The 20,585-nt window shown below is 45.4% G+C and overlaps 1 long non-coding RNA gene across 2 annotated transcripts; it reads left to right on the top strand.

The window, feature by feature from the left end:
• The first annotated feature begins 249 nt into the window (after positions 1–249).
• LOC107515359 lies at positions 250–18,705 on the top strand. 2 transcript variants are annotated; one of them, XR_004954857.1, is made up of 4 exons: positions 250–590; positions 3,108–3,208; positions 14,512–15,310; positions 16,020–18,705. It is a non-coding gene; the product is annotated as an uncharacterized LOC107515359 (long non-coding RNA). The 2 variants fall into 2 exon arrangements; XR_004954858.1 differs by lacking the exons at positions 14,512–15,310; positions 16,020–18,705 and adding an exon at positions 8,041–9,666.
• The last annotated feature ends 1,880 nt before the right edge of the window (positions 18,706–20,585 follow it).

Consider the following 20,585-nt stretch of genomic DNA (forward strand, 5'->3'; position numbering starts at 1 on the left):
CCGGACACTGCGAATGAATGACGACAGCGCGGCTCACTCGCGGCCAGCCCGGGCGCCACCAGTTTTCCGGGGCGCGGGTCCTCCGCGGGCTCCGCGCGCCGGCACTCGCCGCTGCGGCTGGCTGTGGGGGAACCTCAGGGGCGCCGTGTGGCGGGCGCTCGGCCCCACGCCCACCCCAGCAGGGAGGACGCCGCCGGCCGCGGCAGGGGGCGCGCGGTGTGAGCCGCGCGTGTTTGTGGTAGACGCTCTGGCCGCTTAGCGCCACCCCTCTTCCCAGGAAATGTGTGTTTCAAGGTTCCACACTTGGAGCTAGATACCCGGGTCGGAAGTGGCCGCAGCCAATGGCTGTCGATGTTTTTGTTTCCCGCATCCCTGGGGCAAGTCATGCGCTTAACTTGTCACCGCCTGTAACCCCTCCCTCTCTCCATTCCATTTGTATTAAAGTGGCCCGGCTAAGTGCATTACGTCACTTCTTTTCTTGACCTGCAGGGCATGAGCAATGACGAAGTTGGAAGCAGCCCAGAAGCTTAGACAGACTAACTCACACCACAGCCGTTCGTATATCAAGCGTTTGGAGCCTCAAGGACCAGGTAGGGCAGAATTCTGGGATTTAGCCACACTTAGTAGATGGAGTAAAAAACAAAACAAAACAAAACAAAAAACCAACGTTTTTTAAATCATTGAAATCAGAGACTCACAAACCAGGACAGTCTTATCCCTGGATAGTTTTGCTTTCTCCACCAATGCTTGGAATCTCTTGTGGTGACCCCAGCCCACCTACCTACATATCCGATTACTTTTAACGCCTCTGTTTCCACCCAGGAGATCTGCGGATAGCTTGGCAAAAAGGGGCTCCTCTTCCCAGATGATGGGAATTTACTAGGCTCTGCTTTGTCATGGAAGTTGGACAGTCCTAGGGACTTCTTTTTGCAACGAGCGACGCATTCAAGAAATAAGACTTTCTTGGGTGGACTTCACATTCTGTACTTAGGTCGCTGTCACTTGGGTTGCCGGTGAGCCATTTCTGTGAGGCGGCCTCTCCACCTGTTGGTTTCCCACCCCATAGGTTCTCAAAGAATGAAAGTCTCCCTTATGGCATTGACTGATCTTCTGCCTCTTCAGAAACCGTTTGAGACCTCTGGCCATTTATTTAACAGAGCCGCAAAATGTCACTGGGCACCTTCGGTCTTGGTACAGAGCCTTCAGTCACGATGTTTTGAAAAGAAAAAACAATAAGCAATAAGATTGCAAATCATACGTATATAAAAATTGTATTAACTATATATAACTTAATATTTTGAAGGGTTTCCATCAATATTCTTTAATTTTAGGTAATTAGTATTTTTAAAGAAATTACTGCCTTCATACTATTTTTTGGAGTATCCCTATATTGCTCAATTGTTGTGGATTGACTCTTTCACTCTAGCCCTGAAGTGTGAGATTAGATTAGTATTTTTGTGGGAAAATGCTGCCTACTTTTGTAATTCATGCATGCATTCATTCAACATGTAATTATTAAATGCCTGCTACACTCAAGACCCAGGGAATAACAAGTGAACAAAACACGCAAAATCACTGCCTTTATGAAGATTAAAATGTAAGATAAATAATAAAAACCAAAACCAATTTACAAAAACTTTTTTTGAGAACAAGATCGGACACCGGGAAGGAAGAGAAGAAAATCTTGAATCCTTAGCTATTTTTTCATTCCTTGAAAGAATTACGGAACATTCTCTCCAGTAGTAGATAACCAGTAGTAGACCTCACATTGCAAAGAATCAGAGAAACTACAAGTTTATGGCAGTTTGCTGCTTACCATACTGCGAACTGCTCACTTATTAAAATGTGGCTTTGTTTTTTTTTTTTTAAAAAAAAAATCAAATATACCTGAATTAGAAACAACACAAAGAGAACCTAATTAATCCAACCAGTTTCTTGGTGAAATAAGTGCGTATTTTTAACTTTCAATTCATTCTTGTTGGTTCGAAGCCCAAGCATTATCTCAAAACAATTTAAAGAGGAAAGCCTCAACAGATGCCTAGATATGATAAGGGTAAATGATGTCATGTGGTCTTCGTGTCTTGCTGGGATCACCCATTCTCCCCTCTCACAAATGACAAGTGTCAACCCCCATAGGGTTCGGATAGTCCCGCCATAAAATGATCAGTGGGTTTACTACGTGGTGGGCAGAGATCTAACTGAAGCAAAATCGTGAACATAGTGAATTTGTCTTTGGCAACTCTCACCCTCCTTTCTATAATGCTTCTACCTTTTCTGCTTTTCTACCTTCACAGTGGTGTATTTTTCCCCCTGTCCTTACCCCTCTACCAATAAGTCCTCTACTTTGCCCTCTAGGGACTTGCCCAGCCCTGGAAATATCAGGCAGTTTTGGGAACTTCATTTCTGCCCACACCACCCATCTCCCACTTCAGGGCCCACTCTGTGGCCCAGTTCTCCCAGGAGTAAGGGCAAGAAGGCTGCCAAACAGTATACTGCCTTACCAAGCATTCCATTGCCCAGGAGGCTCAGGAGTGGTAAGGCCAGTGGAAAATTCAGTTCTAGTTTCTATAGAGAAGATTCACCCAGTAAAATAACAAAGTGCTAATGCTTCCTGGGGAAAAGGCGACACCTTCCAGCTAAAGAGAACGCGTTAGTTAACATGGACCTTCCCTGTCCAGGCGGGTATTCGGAATGTCTAGTGTCCACTGAGGGAGAAAGAGGAGAGTGGCCATTGGGATAGGCAAGAGTAATATTGTTTCAACGATCCAAGACTTTGCAGTAGCTTTTATATCTGATACAGAGACCTGCACAGTGGATCTGAGCTGCTAACCCAACTGGAAAAACTAGATCAGCTACAACGCCTCCTCTGCACTTAATAGAGCTGACGATACAGAAGCCACAGTTTGGTTCTTGCATCTTTAGGTGGCTGAACGGATCTGCAGCCAGGACCATCCTTACATACAGTGTGATCAGAGGGACGAGATCCTTTGAGGTAGCTCTGCTCTGTACCAGGACCTTGCCTCTGTTCAGTGGGTCACTCCGCGACCTTTTAAACTCAGATTCCCCGGAAACCAAAAATGAATAAAACAGTATTTCTGTCCATGTAGGGGAAACTGTGACCAGGTGACCTTTGTGAGATGCATCTGTGTTCCTGGAATGAAGGAAGGAAAGAAGATAGCGGCCTCTGCAGAGGGAAAAGTGAAGCAAGGTATGAGCAGGGATTCACTTTCTGATTAACAGTTGTGACAGGGGCACATTTCAGTGGTTAGGAAAGAGCTTAGAACACGGGTTGGGGGCACTTTGCCTCCTTCCAAATCATCCGCTCAAGTTCCTTGAGGGCCATGACGATGACAAGGTCATGTTAAAATGCCAAGCCAGGCTCAGAGCCTCTCTTTGCTCATGCCCAACAAGGACGTGCTTACATGACTGTTTAGAAATTCTTCTAACTTTGAGAAGCAGTAGCGATTTAGGAAGAAAAGGACCTTAAGAGACCCCGATTACCGTTACACTGAGCTCCTCATTTTATATACGAGGAAACTAAAGCTCAGGAAACAGAAGGGACTCAGTCGTTGGGGGAGTTACGGCAGAATCAGAAGCTGGTCTTGTTACTTAGGAGACTGTCACGGCCCCAGGTCTTCATGGCCACTTCGCCTTCTTTCTCCACACATTATTTGTCACAATTTTTTCTCCAGAATTAAGAGTCCTTATTTATGTAATACTTCCACGCCCATTATTTATCACTGTGGTCTGGGCGTTGGGATCCACTGACTGGCTCGACCTGAGTCCCACCCTGGAGAGGTAGTGACAGAGGGGAGAGGTAGTGGGTGTGGGAAAGTCCCCAAAGGAAAATCAGGGAGCTGTTATCAGAATAAGGTGACAGGGTTGTGGGCAGGCCTGCACAAGAGTCTACTAGACAATCTACATTTGACAATTTTTTTTTTTGATGATTATATCTTCTTGGGTGTGATTTTATATTACAAAATATAACATGCTTAGTTTTGTTTAATGCTAACAAACCTAGTGGTTTGACCCTTTCGATAATGAGAGTCAGAAGTTATTTAAGTTACCTTAAAACAAAATAAAGAGGTTATTGTAAAGCTTACATAAACTAAACTGGGACGTAGACATTCCAGAAGCTCTGGGACCAGTCTGTCTCTGTCTCTGCCTCTCCCTCTCTCTCTCTGAATCCCTGCTTTTCTCTATAAATTTGTTCTGGCGTTTATTCTTCATCGACCCGCCTTGTCTCCTTATGCATAGTTTCCGTTCTTCATAACTTAAACATGCACACAAATCACGAGAGCCTGTTTCCCTCTCTAGCGTTGCTTTCAAGCTATAGATCCCACCATTAACCAAATACTTTATCTAGGTATTTCTTAGCTGGAATTCATAAGAGGGAAGTTGATTGACTCACTTTATCTTTTTGTCCAGGGACCAGGTTGTGCTACTGTCTGGCCTGTGACCGGCTGGCTGCCACCTGGTCAGATCACTAAGACATGGCAGCTACGCAGTAAGGGTTTTGTACAAGTGATACTTCACAAACTCTCACTAAAAGTTCGTTTTTATTACAAAATTAGTCATTCTGAGAGTTGGCCCATGACTTGGACTTCAAATATTCTGCTAGTTGGGAAATGTCTTAAGTCTCCCCCTTTTTACATAAGCCAATTAGACATGTCAATAAAGGCAAAAGCTCTTTCATGTGTACTTTACAACCTGGCTATTATGAAATAGCCTCCTCGTTCCTCTTAGGATGAACTTGTTTCCCGTGGTCACGCTGTTCTTCTGCTAGTGACTCATTTGTCAGTTTGTTCATGAAAAACAGAAACAAAAACACCATCAATAGGATTTCCTTAATAACCACAAGTACTAGTAGCGGGTGAAACAACAGATTGGGACATTGACATCAAGGTGACAGCAGCGTCTTCTCGGAATTGTGCATGTGCCTGTAAGTCTAATAAATACTTATTTTCTCTTAAATGGAAGAATACAGTCTTTTTCCTCTGAGGATGAGAACGAAAACTTTTCTTGATCTTTGTGAAATAACACTTTGTTCACACCCATGTTTTGATGAAAGAAGGTGGTTAATTTTACAAAGATGTTCTAATTCAAGACTTTAGGGGAAAATTGCCTAGTTTTCTTTTCAGAATAAGACAAGTTGGCGCTTTTTATTATACTGACGACACTCTCATTAGAAAAATAACACTATCTTGAATCTCAAATCTTTGAAACATTTTTATGGTGTGTTTGACTAAATGATTTAAAAGCTGGTAGAATATCTTAGCTTTAATACTAATATGAAATAACTTACCACTCCAACCCTCTAATTTGTCAGCTGTATTTAAACCCTTTACCCCTTGATTTCCAGCTTCTCAGAGCTTCCAGACAAGATTACAGATCATAAAACAGAATACGATCTGAAGATCCCAAATCTTTGGAAACTTTTAGATATAAAACATTAAGTGAAAAAAATAAAATAAAATTCATAGCATCAAAGGAGAAATAGCAGAGTTCAGGTCACTGAACTTCCGAAAGATAAGTAGAGAGTTGGCTGTTGGGCTATCTTTATCAAAATTAAGAAAAGAGCAAAAAGTGCCTCAATATTTATTCTTAAGGCTCTCAACTTTCTCTCAGGCATTTGTCACTGAGGTTTTCTTTACAGAATATATTGCTCAAGTCTTTTATTTCCCATATAAAATACAGACCTTAATAGACATTTTCTTCATAAAATTGTACTAGTGAGAGTTTTGCTTTTTTTGTCACTCATGATCCTCTTATAGGTTGTGAAGTTCCATCTTCTATATATATATATATAAAAAGGATGTGTTAAGTCACACTGATTTCTGTCCCCCATGAAAATTTGTTTGCTTTTCACATAATGACTCAGTCAACCAAACTGCAAACTTAGACCTTCCGTCCCTGAATGAAACTTTTTAAAACATAGTTTACACAGAGCCAATCCTTACTTACCTAAAGAATGCTGAACTGGAAAGCACATTTTGAAAACAAAAATAAATACCTATTGAATGCATCCTTCTCTACGAACCGTGGCCTTCGGCTTTTAACATGAAGTCTCAATTAAGAAGCCTTTTGAGAAAAATGAGAAAATCTGTCTCGGATGTGTCAGTTGAAGAAGACAGAGTTCTAGGTAAAAATAGCTGACCGGTGGGTCAGTGGACAGTGCTGGATTTGAGATTGCTTGTGAATAAATCAAATCTACGTGCCTGTTTTTATGGTTGCAGGGAGCCCAGATTCTGGAGCAAATAACCATCTATATTATAAGGGTGTGTGTGTGTGTGTGTGTGTGTGTGTGTGTGTGTGTGTGTGTAAGAGAGAGACACATAAACAATATTACAAATTTAAACATCTCCAATCGATATTCCTCCTGACGTTTAATTTTTAATCACACAAGTAAATCTTGTTGGTTGCAGAAAAATAAGATAAGCAAGAAACGAGTCTAAATTTACAGGGGCGAGTGTTTCTCTTTTCAAACAGAAATGAGTTCACATTACACAGAGACTTTTGAAACTTGCTTTGTTGCAGAACAATATTGTGAACATGTCCCCAGATTTTTAAAAAATGTACGCTTGCATCATTATTTGTATTGACTGCATACTATTGAATTATATGATATACCTTAATTTAACCCATCTGCCATACTTATTTACATCTCAAAAATATTATAAAGAAATTTCTGGCAAACATGTTTCAACATATACTTTTGTATACTAATTATTTTCTTCGTATAGACTTTTGAGGCCATCTGGAATGCACCTTTTTAATGCTCTTGATGCACATCAACAGAGGACTCCCCGGAAAAGTCATATATCAGCCTTTCCCCCAGCTGCCTACTTCTCCACAACCTCATCTGATACACTTGTGCAAAAGTACCTTTCACTGGTTCTTATTTTGGGTGGAACATTGTAACGTGACTCTTCATTTTAGTGCAATTTTTATTACCTTTTAGGTCTTTCCACACGCATAATAATACTTTTTTCAAGGATTAAAATAATTTCAGTTTTCAGATTATAAAAATAATAAATGTTTGTTATTAAAAAGTGAACATGATAGAGAAGTATAAGAAAGTAAAATGTCCCCAAGGATCATTTAGAGGTAACTATGAGAGATTGTAATCAAGATTGTTAAGGGATCTCACTAGTTAGAGGTAACAATCGGCTTTTTGGTGAAGATCGGCAAATATCAGTCTGTTCATATTAACATATGTGGAAAAAGAGACTTCCTTTATTCCCGTGGCTGAGTGCTATCTTGAGATAACATGGCTTTGCAGCTGGATCCCAAAGATTTCTCGGATGAGCTTTCCCCGTGTAGCAGTTACGGCCTCTTCCTCTCACCATTTACAAGGATAGGTTTGGGCACAGGGAGGAGAGATCTCCGCGTTCTTACATGTGTGTAGACGAGGCGCTGGAAAGAATCGTGATCATGGACGAAAAGGTCGGTGATGACCCCAGCATCTTGCTCCAATGTGAGAAGGACGATGGGAAGGGCTCTGGAGTTCCCCTTGGAAAAGGGGTGCGTGATTCTTTGTAAAGTCTGTGGTAAACATTCCTGGCGGCTGCCAAGGAAGACACCACGTTTCCTGAACAGTGCAGGCCGGGCTCACGCAGAAGAGGATCACCTACGAGCACAGCTGCTTCGCAGTGTTTTGATGACTCTAACATGTTTTGAAAACTGATGTCTCACAGCTCAAAACAAAAGCATGTGATGCCACTTTAATTGCTTTCCCCCTAACCTCTTTGTTAGGATAGATATTTCTTGTCAAATGTGGGTTTTCCAACCATAGTAGTTTTAAATTTTGAATGAACTTCTTTGTCCTGACCTTGGATCTTAGCGGGATCAAGTCAGTTGTTAAGCACAAAATTTGCATGTGCTAGTTGAGGCCTTCAGCATCTTCCGTGAGAATGTCTCTGCTTTTGTCAGAGCTTTCTAACCTCTGGATGCATTGGAAGCGACTTGTCCCATGTGCTACTTTACATTATCTGGGAGAGAAAACTTGATTGTCCAAACTGGTCATGTTTTTGCTTCCAGTGCTTCCCAAAGCACGGTAAGGACACCCGGCATGCATGAGAAATACAGGAGGCAAAGGATGAAGAGAAAGAGAGTCAAAGCAGAGTCAGAGGTCACATGGCAACTCAGGTGGGTGCAATTGGCCCTACTCATGATCCCGTAGTGGCTGCCGCCACAGCTTTCCAAAAGTCTCAGCTGGTCTACAAGGAGCTCACTTGACGCTTCCCTTCTCCTGCTCTAAGCCCTGGCAGTACAGAGCTCCTGGGTTGCTGACATCCACCCTTTTAATGCTGACTCTGGATTCTTTGCCTCTATTCAGGCTGTATTCCCAGCCTGAAGTTTCCTTTCTATATGTCTTTGCTTTGACCGGGTTATTAAAGCAAAGATATCAATATTCACTGTAAGAGTCATCACCTCCAGGAAGCCTCTTTTCGGGCCAGAAGCTAAGCACCTCTTTTCTATGCTTCCTGGTTCTGGTGTCCCTCCTTCTCCCTCCCTCTCTTTACCTTTCTCTCTCCCTTTCTTCTCTCTCTCTCTCTCCCCTTCCCTCCCTTCCTCCCTGTCTCTCTAACTTACTTTTGCACCCTAATCAGCTGGCATAGTGCCTGGCACTCCGTAGGTATTTTTAAAAAGCACATTTTGAACTGACCAGTCCAAATTTACTAATTTATCTAATGAGTCTGGTATTTGTTCACAGCAACCAGAACTTTCTCCTAGTTAAACTAGTGACTGGAGAAGACTGGACTCGGGATTAGTAACGGACTTCCTACATGAAATATGATCACTCATTAGGAGTTTACTGCACAATGGTGCCTGCCTGCTTACCTGATGGGTTGCTTGCTTTCTATAAGTAAAACTAGAAATGCTACTTCTTCACAATATGAGCAGTGGGAGCAGTTGGAAAGCCAAGAGTTCTTTACCCTTGAAACTGGGTGATGCTCACTTGTTCATTCATTTATTTCAGCCTTACCTGAAGGCAGGCTTGGTCTACCTGCAGGGAACAAGACAGACTTTTGCTCTCCTGGAATTTACAATCCTGTCTGGCTGACAGATATGTAAACAAACCCAGCTGATCCTTCCCTCAAGCATTTATAATGTTCTGTTTTGACCTGAAGGCACGTGGCAAGTACTGATTTGTCTTTCTGAGGAGGCCCAAGTGTCTGTCAGAGAAAATGAACTCTTAGCTAGTAAGTCAGCTGAACCAACAACCGAGCATCTAAGCCTATGCTGGCTATAATCTTCTTTATTTTTTTCTTCTCAAAATTGAGATTGCTATAGCTTAATACGTTAACGTAGTAAAAGTGGTAAATTAAAAATCTTCACTATATTGCATTGGATTTAAAACATGTTCTATCATATTTTTTGAGAATTTGGATACTTGCAGAGAAGATTTGGAACATCTGCAATTACTAAGCACTGTGATAAGTACATATTTACTGTCTTAAGGTTGTTCCCAGGGGAAGAGGTAGATAGGTAGTAGAGGTTGGAGTGAGGAAAATAATGAATAAAGCAAATATCCCATTTTCAGCACAAAGAGCATTTCCTTTGCTTTGTCCTAGAAGGTCAGGCTCCTAACGAGACGTGGGAATGTAAATATTGGTGCTTAAAGTGGAGACTTTTCTCTCCAGAGTGTGATTTAGGGCTGGCCCTAAAATCTAGGGCGCACCTTCTTCCTTCTTGACTCTAGAGAATAAAAATTGTAACCCAACCAGACTATTAGAGTAGCCGCTGGTCCCTGGAAAGCTCTGTGGTGCAGCTGAGAGAGAGAGAAAAAAAAGGCCCGTTGGCAGCCAGGGCTAAGGGCGCTGAGGTAGAGGGAAGAGCCTGGACCAGGCTTCCGGGTCCTCGCTGTCTAAGATGTTTCCCCATGACAAGGGCAGGGGAACTGCCTTCGTCGGCGTGCGCGCCTTATGTTAAGCCAAGTATGTATGAGAACGTTGTATTGACATAAAGAACAGATAAAAGCATTGCTTTGCACCATACAAAAAGTGCCCTTGACCTCCTATACCATGAGAGCATAATGAAAATGCTATGTTTTGAATGGTTTCGACTAGGCACTTTGTGAGTATACAGCAAACTGAACGCTGAGTTTGAGTTGTGCAACTCTGGGAAATCTTACAGAAACTGTGAAAGTTCAAATTCCCCGCCCCCCCACCCCCCGGCGAATGTAATTTCGTGTATGGCAAGCATTTTTCAGCATGTTCAACGTTTTTAGTGTTTGAGAACGGGCATGCTTGTGTACTTTGTTAAGACTGAGAGAGGGCAGCCTCAACTTTGGTAAATTCTACTCGTTCTAATTAGAAGAGTCCTAGCCGATTTCCCTCTAACGTATCCCATGGACTCGGGTAGTACTGAGTTCAGTCTGGTACGGTCTCCTGGCTTAAAAAAATTTTGTCTGTATAGTCCTCGCATTCAGCAGAAGCCAAAGGGTAGACTGATCAAATGAAATGGAGTCTGGGTAATCAGATTCCATGAATAATTCAAACAGTAAGTCTTGTTTTCTTTGTAAAATTAATACTTTGAAAAATAAAATTCTGTTCCTAAAACCGAGTGCAGCCAATTTCATGCCTTTTAATGAAGCTTAATCTGCACGTTATCATCAAATCCCATATTTACCCTGAAAGTATGTCAACAATTTATGGAAGGATATTTGCAGTGAATGAGATTATTCTTTTTTCAAAAAACTTTTTGAGTTTACACGTAAATCGGCTGTTGCGACTGATAAACTCGTTCTTGTTCATCTAACAACAAATTGAAATGAAAAACTGGCTCGATTGATGTTAGTCTTTGAATTGACTTGAAGGCCGCATAGCCTTCTTGGTTTGGTATTTGTTGGTCACAACTAAAGAAGTTCATTAATTAAACCGACATTTTAAAATATCGGTTAAATATTAGCACCTTTCCAGGCCCCTCATGCTCCACTCGTCAACTAGGTAATTGGTCGACTTGACCACATGCTGTTTTCCTTATGGAAACACTCTGGCCTGTGGACACTTTCCTGTGGGTAGATTTAAGGTTTGATTTGCGATCTAGGTAAGCCGAGAAGGCCAGAGTGATGTCCTCAGGATTTTAAAGAGGGAGGAAATCAGAGGACTGAGTCAGGGGGCTTGTGTTCCATAATAGGTAGAGTACAAGATTTCTTAAGGAGAAAAAAAGCAGAAGTGCCCTATTATATTGCTAAAGACCTATCAGGCGGTGGCCAGCTTCCTTCAAAACTGAAACTTGAATGCTCATGGTCACGGCAGACGCTGTCATTGCACAATTCGTGTGCGATGTGCCTAGTGTCGCTGACTGAGTGTGTGAGTAATCTAGGCATTGTTGGGCACGAGGCACAGGGCACATCGTGACTAAGTAGCAATGCATGCCTTCCTGGTGGTTTTCATACAGTGGAGCACGATGACAACAAGGAAGGAAGATGAAAGCCAAACGCATGATGCATTTCTAAAAACTGCGTCTTCCGCTTCGCATGCTTTGCTTTTTGTCTCGTGTGTGAGCATGCGAAGGAAGTATGAGGTAGAATTTGAATTCAGCTTCTCTTTTCCAAAGAGAAGCCATTACCTTAAATAAGAGTGTTTTTATGCGTTGGTTCATCCCTCGGTGAGGAGGAGGAGGGAGACGTGGGAAGGAACGCCACTGACAGGGCCCGAGTGCCCGGTGCATGCTGGGCACAGTGCTGGGCACCTCGCCTCTGAGGTCAGAGACTCTGAGGAGCAGGGCAGGCAGTGCTCCAGATGGCTCTCTGGTGGGAGAACCAGTTTGGCCATTTACCTGTGACTCTGGGCAAGTTACCTACTGTTCTAGCAACTAACGCTCACGGAGGTTTACTCTGCACTGGGCAGCGTGTCAAGTGTTTTAAATTTTTTTTTTATTACTCTCATTACAGTCTTATCATGAGATACCATTGTTATATTTTAAAGACGTTGAGGTAGAGAGAAGCGAAGGGAAGGAAAAGGATGTAAAGATGAAAGGCATCTAGTTCTAGAGTGATGCTGGCGTTTACCTCCCAGCTAGGTCGATTATGCCCTGTGTCAGTTGAGGCGAATGATTTAACCTCTCTTGAGACAGGCGTAATGTACTTTGAACAGTGGATGGCACATGGGCGGAGCGCGGTAAATGTTAGCTGTTATTGCGATGCAGTGAGTGGCCGGTATCTCTGTTTGTGAGGTCCATTTCCTGCTCGGTTTTGCGTAGCCAGGGAGGGGAACAGGTGTCTTGTGTTCAGGACACTGGTTTGAGGTTAGCAGTGTACAGCGTGAGGCGTGTGTGTGTGTGGGTCTTTAGATCTGTGCACACACTCTCTGGCCTGGCTCCATCCATCGGGCTGTGGGTTCCTCTTTCGGTTCCCCTTTGGGGCTGAGATGAGGGTGAGTGGGAAAGGGCGGGGTGCCATGCCTTGCCCAAGTCAAAGGCCACCAGTACCCTGACAGGGGGGCCGGGTATCTGTGACACGTAGCACACCTGACAGAAATAAACCTCACTGACGCAGAATTCTGTTCGGGGGACTTTTTGTTTGTGCTCCAGAATCTTATTTTATAATAGTTAGAGGATCCTTTGAGATTTGTGAATAGAGCAAAAAGACTAGTTTTAAAATACGAAGCTCTTTCTCGCAATGAAAAATTCATGAACGACTTCTTAGTCCCAATAAAATGATTGGGTTTGTGCTTAAGCTCATTTTCAATCCTAGTTCTTAGACGTTAAAGAAATTACCTTTAATTATCAAACCACTGAAGAATCCTAAGAGAAGACAGCTAGTATAAAGGCAGTTATCTTTTTCAAAAAAAATAAATAAGTAAAGTTTCATGCAGGCTTTTCATTTGTGAATTGCTGCTCTAAGACTTTACTTTTGGAAGAGCTGTCAGCCATGATGGCCGTGGATGCCACAGACCTCTCCCGGAACCAGCCCGGGCCCTCTGCCACTTTGACCATCTGAAGAGCAAGGTCCTGGCCTGCAAGCGCCTGGACTGAGCAAGCCGCTGACCATCCGTCCTCAGGCATGCACGTCCGCATTTCTGTTTCTACGTTACCACTTCTGCCTTTGCCCGAGACCACCCCCTTCTCCGGGCCTGACCTCTAGCCTGTTATGAGATTGTTCCAGGGCTGACTACCTGGAACAATCTCCCGATGGAGACTGCGTGGTCTTGGGAACAACAAAATGGCCACATCATGGGACGGTTTCCATGCATTTCCTCCAGAGATGTTGGACAGACCATCTCCTAAGCAACCTGAACGGTTCCACGTGCAGCGGTCCGTGTCTCCTGTCTGACTAGTTAAGTCTTCGTCGACATCCCCATAGTCATCTGCTTTGAAATATAAAAGGCCAACAAGTATAGAAAAGGCATATCCCCAGGTTTGAAGCGTAGACTGGTATCTGTTCCTTTTTAAAGACATTTTCTGTTTCCAATGTGAAAACAGATAAAAATGTTTAAATGAGCTGATAAGGATGATCGAATAGTGTGTGCAAACATTAAAGAATAACAGTTATCCACTAAGTTAAACCATATGCTTATGGTTTAGTTACCTGGCATTACCTTAATAGTGTTTCCTGACATTAAAAAAAAAAAAAATCCTATCAATATAAAAACGGTAAAATAAAAGCGTGTAAAATAAGGTGAGATTATTCCCTAAAGATCAGGAAAATACAAATAATAGATGAAATGAAATGGCTTCTACAGGCCGCTGGCGGTGGCAGCGTGTCCCGAGCCCTGCGGTGCTAAGGACGGAGCAGAAGGGGGGTCCCGTCCTCCCTCTGTCACAGATAGGCCGCCGAACCCCTTAGCAGGGCAGTTACTTTAGAGAGCGTGCAATTAGAAATCCTTTCTCTGCCCTTTTGAGACATAACTTTCTGCCACCCGGAACTGCCATTTCAAGGGCTCCAGAGCTGTCTCTCTGGAATGCAAACATTCTCAGAGATAAAGTCACGCTGCTCCACGGGGCACGGTGCTCTAATTTATACCACTGCTGCCTTCGCAAACACAGCAGAAGAGAGGCTTGTCTCTCCTCCTGGTAAACACCGGTGAACAGCGGCAGCCGGCCCAGGCACGCGGACCAAGCCCCTCTGTGCCTTTCCCCGGGCACCCCCGACGTCAAGGTCTCCCCACTTTGTTTCGGCCACGTTGAGTTCCCTCCGTGCTGGCCTTTCTCTGTCCATCGCGGTGGTTACTACTGGATCCCCTCTGCCCCGACTGCTTTAACCGGGGTGCAGCTTTGATCATCCTCGGCAGTCGGTTTTGTGTGTATTCAGCGTTTCCCGGTCTCCGCCTGCCCTTGACATGTCCTCATTCCCCCCACGTCTTCATCTTTTTGTCACTGAGGACGGAAGTGCGAGGGTGGGACTCCCCCGATGAAGGACGAACCCGGGCGTGTGGTGGCGCCTTGGCTAGGTGACGGTCATTAGCATATTCTCTGATTTTTTTTTCTGAACGACCAATTCCAGTGTTGGGTAAGACTCATCGATTCCTTTTCTCTGGGCTCTTTTCTTTCTCCGTTCCACAGCCTTTCCTGTTCTTTCTTCTTATCCATTTTTGCATCGGAGCGTATCCAGAATATTACTTCGGGGGCCTGAACTCTTATTTGATGTATGAAATGAAGCGCATTTTCCCCAACACGGCTCTGCTGAACCCGAGGAAGACAGCTGGACCCCAAGCAGCCCCTTTCCACGCAGCTCGGGAGACCAGAAGCCAGGCCCGGGCGGGCACTTCTGAGAACGCCGCTCCGCTCGAGATTCGGGCTCATGTCGTCAGTCGAGGCCAGAGGTGACGGGGTTTCTAGCTAAGTGAGACCCTGTCTGGAGTTGGGGGACCTGCCTGGATATCTTGCCAGCCCACCTGCGGCCCCTTGAGGAAGGAAAACCCATTGTTACGGCCGAGCGGCCGGAGGTCGGGGGGCGTATTCAGTTTCCCATTCGCAATGCAGGCAGCGACGGGGGCTCTTCCAGATGTCTCCGTCCTGCACTGGTGCGCCCGTGCACAGCTGTGGCCATCGAGGACGAGCTACCAGGTGGCCATCTCCACCAGCCGCTCCGGCAGACACGGAGACCGAGGAGCTGACCGCCGATGGCAACATCCCGACTGCAGGTGGGACACAATTCTTCGCCCAGAAACCATGGGCGCCTCTGGGAAGTACTGCAGGACGTTTAAACAGGCGAGTCAGTAAACCCCCGGTGAATGTGAAGTATGTTACAGACACTGTGTTCAACACTCCATCAACATTATCTCATTTAACCCTCTCGAGACCCTCCGTGGGGAGGTTCCACTGCTACCCAGATTTGTAAAGAAAGTGGAGCCGAGAGAAGGTAAGTAATTCGTCTTAAGAAGTGGCGGGGCACGGACTCGAACTCAGTGCTGAGCTCGCGGCTCTTGCTGCAAAGCCACGCACGCTGCACGTCGACCCCGCGCACGGGCTGCTCCCTCGGCCGGACGCCCCGTCTTGCAGGTGGCATGTGAGCTTCTCCCCCCTTGCACCCAGGTCTCCGCTCGAACATCACCTTCTCACCAAGGTCTTTTTAAACTCTCTCTAGAGTGGCACTCGCCCACACACCCTCGTCAACCTTTCTCTCCAGTCGCCTGCCTTCTTTTTCCTTTTAGGAATTGTTTCTTATTTTCAGCCTGGACCTCAGCCCCGGACTCCAGGCTGTGAGGACCAGCTGCCAACCTGACGTCTCCTCTCTGGGGCTCTTCGAACTCAGAGGCGCCGCATCCAAAAGCGAGCTCAGCTTCCCCGTCCCGCCTTCCCCGCAATCTTATTCCTTCCTCGTTTCAGTTCCTGGCAACTCTGTTCTTCCAGTCCCTCGGAGCAAAACCTCAGAGTCACTTTTCATGCCTCTCCTCTCACACCTCCCGCCCGACCTGTCAGCAAACTGTGTTCTTTACCTTCCTTCAGCTTCAATCCTGGTCCCAACCCCTCCTCGCCCCCGCTCTGGCAGCCTCCTGGCCTAATCACTGTTGCTTCTCGCCTAAATTATTGTGATAATCTCCTCACGGATCTCCCTGCCTCTGCCCTAGGTCTCTTCATCACAGCAGCCAGTGGTCCTCTCGAAATATCAGTCGGATGACGTCACTGCTCCGCTCACAGCCCGCAGTAGCTTCCCCTTTCGCTCAGAGTGAGAGGCGGAACCCTCGCGGTGGGCCAGCAGACCCCCGCTCTCTCCTCCATCACCGCGACGACCTCATCTGCTGCATAACCAGAATGGATAACTGCAATGTCTGTTAGGAGAAGGAGCAGATCGATAGCACTCATTCTAGATCTGCTGGTTCGCCTGTTCGTTACCTGTCTTTCTCCACTATGAACGTAGAGTCTGGCACACAGTAGGTACCCGATAAATACCGACGGGACGTTTAAACAGCTAGGTGGACTCAGACGATCTGACTTCGAAGCCCACGGCTTCACCCCCTACACGCCGCACCTGAGAACAGATGGAGTTCAGGGCCCTGGTTCACGATGCGCTTCGAATCCCCCAACCTTTCCAGTTGCCATTTCCCGCTTCTCTGCAGCCACGCGACACTACGTTCACCGGCTTTTCTCTCTTCAAAGAGATGTCACAGTTTTACGCTTTCCTTCTGTGCTAATAATGGTTACCAAGCCCAGGATTTTAAGCTCCAGACCAGTTGCTGTGATGACGCGATCCTTGAGAACGAAATGAGAAAAATCTTGCCAAGTGCCGGCCCAGAGGGTCGTGCCAAGGAAGGTTAGTCCCCTCTCCCTTCTCAGGACAAAGAGAGGCATACACTTCAGTTCCGCTCTATGCTGGCCTAGCGGGTGGATGGGGGAGGCGGGGACCCAGGAGTGAGGTGGCTCTTCCCAGCATCGCAGGCCTGCTCTGTAGCCTCCCCTCATTTGCATTAACCTTCAGAATGTGGAAGTGAAAAACCATCTCCTGCCACCCTGCTGCCCTCAAGGCCTTCTGCTTCCTTCCTCCTCACCGTAGGAGGTGCGCTTTCTGGAAAGGACGCTCGGCTGAGGCCATTGTCTGGACACAACCTTCCTGAGCAGCAGGCGGCTTCCAGCCATACTCCTTGCTAGCTCTGTGTTTACGTTTGTATCTGTAACAAAGCACTTTCCAGTTTCCTCTGAGGGCCGTGAGAGAAGAAGGGTCTGTTCCAGGCTTCTGGTCCCTGCCAGGCGGGCCATTGACGGAAGAGCATGGCGAAGCCACAGATTTCTGGGCGAGCAAGCCGGAGTGGCGGCCAGCGGGCCAGTGCCCTCAGAGCAGAAAGCACGTTGACAAACATCTCCCCCAGGACTTTGCAGTGGCCTAAGGGGACAGCCTCGGTCTTGTTAATGCTGCGTCTGGAGCTTCTGTTCACTGGATCGGTGTCTACTCTTCTCTGTTTTTTGTTTGTTTGTTTGTTTGTTTGTTCATTTGTTTTATGTAGTGTTTGGCCCCCCGCACAGTGAGTGCCTCTCATGGGCCTCAGAATTCTTTATTTCTCGGGAGAACCGAAGAATCAAAAAACAGGAACAGAGGAAAGCGAGGAGCTTGCATTTGGTCTAGTTCCCTCTGCAGTCGAAGTTTGAATGTTATAGGTCACGTTGACAATTCGTTGTGCAAAATGAATTTAGCACCATTGCCTTAACTGAAGGTAGAGTTAATATCTTCGCCTTACCCTGAAATAAATCGACACTGTCGAATATTTTCACCTCGATCATTCCCCTCCCAATTCACATGATTTTGTTCCCTTTATAAGTTAATTTAGTGAGAGTCTGTAGGTAGTAAATGCTTTCAGTATGCATGCATGTATGTATGTATGTATTTGGAATGTGTCCTAATTTAGGTCACAGACTGGGGACCAGGAGAAGATGCTCAAATACACGTTCTCCCATCTTGCTTAGAGCCTGGTGACATCACTTGTCATGTGGGCTTTAATTCTTCCATATTCTCTTTCATTAACTGTTTATGCAAGACTATCATAAGTGCTTGCTACTCTCCCATGCAAAACCTGCTTTTTACGTAACATTTAAATTAGGACTCTTGGAAAATCCTCAAAGAATTGTCCTTTTATGTAAAGGATTCACCCAAGAGACTGTGTATACAGGATTTGAAAGTCGATTTACAAATGGTGAAGCCAATCAAAGCATTGCTTCATATAAGCCATAATCTAGATTTTACTACTGACCTGTCATTTTTAAAAATAAAATTTTTATCTTGGAACATTTTTAGATTTAGATAAAAGTTGCCAAGGTAATACAGTAAGCCCTTAAGTACCTCTCACCTGGTTCAGCCTTTCCTAATGTTATCATCTTGTATTACCGAGGTCCATTTACCAAAACTAAAACCCACCTTGGTACTGAGATGGGACATCACCTATAAAATGCTTAATCTTTTCGCAGGAAATGAAATGGGACATCTCTTGCAGAGTTAATCTTTTTAGTAAACCTGGTTTTCTTCCCTCCTTTCTTGGGAAAAAGGCCCTGTCCCTCAAATCCTGATAATTGCCATGGTGACTCAGAACCTCTGGCTATTGATAAGGGTCATCAGCCCATTGTTGAGTAGAAATGGTGTTAAACCAGGCAAGGCCCTTAGAGCCTGAGGGGGGGAGGGAACTTTAAACCAAAGGTCTTTCTTTTTAACTCTTTAAGAACTATATTAACCAAACCTGTTTCTCTTTACTCACTTAATAGGCAGATCGGTAAAAGAAATTAAAAGATGCGTGACTTAAATAACCAGTTTGTATTTTCTTTTCCTTGTCTAGGGACTGAGGTGGCACTTCAGTGGGAAACTGAGGCAGAAAGGGAAAGAGCTCCATGACACCCCTGTAGGCAGGGACTAGGCCATTCTCAGCAGGAAGGGGACACGGAAGAAGAGACCTCAACATCCATACTAGTAAGGGGGTTCACGGCTCTTAGAAAAGAGGTAGGCAGAAAAGTTAGTTGGGGGATTTTGGGTCTGCCTGCAAAGACACCGAGGTCATCCTATCTTAGAAGGGTGTTGCCCTAACCCGCCCACGATTAAGCAAGCCAGAAGGCATTTTTTTTTTAACTCACACGAAGAAAGGTACCAGTTTCAGCCAGTCACTCACACCTGCGCAGTGAAGGCCCCAACAACCTTGAACTCACCTGAGCCTCATTATACCATCATTATAGTATGATGCATATGCCCAGAAGTTCATCGATATCATTATAACAGACTGAACTCGTTAACATTTTTCCTCTGCTCTATCCTGAAAGTCCGGAACCACGCCTGGCATATATAGTCGGTACTCAATGAATTTTGTTGAATGAATGAACCGAGTCCCTCCAGGTTCGGCTTCCTTTTTAGGCCGCAGGCGGCAGTCGGGGGAGACAGTCGTGAAGGAAGAGAGATGCAGAGAGAAGCCGTGATGCTCGTCACTGTGGCCGTCGGTGCCCAAGAAGGAAATCGGACTTAATTTGCTCACGAGGCTAAAAAATGAGACGTGACTAGCCAGTGCCAAGGTGGCCAATGCTGGGTGTGCGGCCATCATTTTCTCCCGCCCACTCTTTCTGCCTGGTCGTCAATCCCACAGCTGCCTGGTGTTCACTGGGTCTCAAAGCGTCCTTGTGCCGAGCGGCCGAGCAGGCGGAGCGAGGAAAGCCTGGGGTTGCCTGGTGATGCGGAGTGAGTTGTGACTAATTGGAGCCCAGTCGGCAGCCCTTACCCTTGATCCCCTAGAGACTGAGGAGGTGCGGGGCTGTGACAATTGCGTTCCCCAAGCAGTTCAGAAGGTTTAATGCAGCTGATTTTCCAGGCCTTGCGGAGAAGAGGAAGTGATTATGGGAAGTGAAGTTACCCCGGCTGACCCCATCTTTTGGGTTTAGCTTTGTTCCCGCCTGCCTCTGAGTCGTGGGACTCCTTCTGCCCTTCAGGCGTGACGGTTTTGAACTAAGCTTAATCCTTTAGCTAAGCCCTTAACATTCCGATGGGTGGGGGGCCCTTACAAAGTTTTACTTCGTAATTGAACTAAGTTCACATGCTGCCAGAGGGTGATTAAAGGCGGAACTCCGCCTGGCTCCTGGCTCCTGCGGCGGCCCGGTCCACACCGCGCTCACTTCACAAGGAAGCAGAGACTCCTCCGCTTTTACTTCCCCTTCTTCGCTCTTCTCCGTCTACCCTCCAGGGCTCACTTCTGCTTCTTCTCGGGCCTGCGCTGTCATTCAGTCATTTCAATTCATCTGGTCTTCCCTTGGGAGTGACTGCAGGGCACACGCGGATAATAAACGAATGGAGGGAAAGGGACGGTTGAGGTCCTTTGTTACCAGAATTAACCACACTTGAGCAGAAACACTAGACGCCAGATAAATCTGGATGGAAGTAAAATCTCTAACTCAGTGGGTAGGAACTTGAGTGCTTGATGAAGACACCAGAGTTCAGTTCAGAATCATACACATAATCTAAGTCCGTGAAACCCCGGTACACTGGAGGCTTGATTTATTTTTTTAGTTTCCATTATTAAATTGGTATTTATTTTTACACTTTAAAGCGAAACATAGTCATTAATATAAATCGAAGGAAAGCCGAGTCAAGAGAACACTAAAATCACATGTATTGCCCATCACTCAAAGATAAATCGTGTTGACATTTTGTTATGCTTCCTTCTACTCCCCTTTGAAAT

This window comes from Rousettus aegyptiacus, unplaced genomic scaffold, assembly GCF_014176215.1.
Source record: "Rousettus aegyptiacus isolate mRouAeg1 unplaced genomic scaffold, mRouAeg1.p scaffold_m13_p_16, whole genome shotgun sequence".
Lineage (NCBI taxonomy): Eukaryota > Metazoa > Chordata > Mammalia > Chiroptera > Pteropodidae > Rousettus > Rousettus aegyptiacus.